Genomic DNA, 751 nt, shown 5'->3' on the forward strand with positions numbered 1-751 from the left:
AGTCCTGGCCACCTGCCAGAGACCACAGGTCTTGGGGGTCTCCAAGGACAAGAGCTCCTTTGTGTATGTGTCAGTCTCTATGGGACCTGGTTACTGGATGGCCCAGGTGAATCCTGACCAGCTGCGGGTGTGGGCGTGCCCACGTGTCTCCCGGAGAACAGAGGGAGGCTGGCTGCCAGCGAGACCAGCAGAGCCCTGGTCGGTGCAGGGCGGTGGCTGTGTCTCTCTAAGGGTGAGTCACAGGGGCTGGCTACTGAAGGAGGCAGCGGAGCCCTGGTCAGGTCTGGTGGGGTGTGCGCACTACTGTGTGCTTTTCTAAAAAGAAGCCAGCACAGGGGGGTTCGAGCGGCCGGGGGAGTCCCAGGAGTCCCAGTCTGCTCCGTGCACACGCGTGTGCGAGCAATGGTCTGTACCAGCAGCTGGAGTGGAGCTGAGTGCTCTGGGGTCTCACAAATCCACACAGCAGCAGCTGAGGAGACCTGGGCCAGAGTTACTGGGCAGAGCAAGTGCCAAAGCACAGCTGTTGGCAAGAGCCGCAAAGAACATCTGCATCTGTTCTCCCCGTTCTCTCATCTGAGCTGCCATGGCGGGGAAGGGGGTGAGGCTGTTGTCGCTGTTGGCGTTCATGCAAGTGCTGAGTGCTCTGTCCGTGTTAGAGGACCATCTACACACGGATACAGGAGCCGTACCTGCGCAGCTGCTGAGGACGGTTACCAGCCACGCTACGGGCTGGACCGGCGGGGACCGGGGG

The 751-nt window shown here is 61.4% G+C and overlaps 1 protein-coding gene across 1 annotated transcript in view; it reads right to left on the bottom strand.

Annotated features, from left to right (window-relative positions):
* Positions 1 to 751, bottom strand: part of GOLGB1 (golgin B1) — a 36,287-nt gene that overhangs the window by 31,480 nt on the left and 4,056 nt on the right. The gene's annotated exons all lie outside the window — the stretch shown is intronic.

Source organism: Buceros rhinoceros, unplaced genomic scaffold (assembly GCF_000710305.1).
Source record: "Buceros rhinoceros silvestris isolate BGI_N320 unplaced genomic scaffold, ASM71030v1 scaffold23084, whole genome shotgun sequence".
Lineage (NCBI taxonomy): Eukaryota > Metazoa > Chordata > Aves > Bucerotiformes > Bucerotidae > Buceros > Buceros rhinoceros.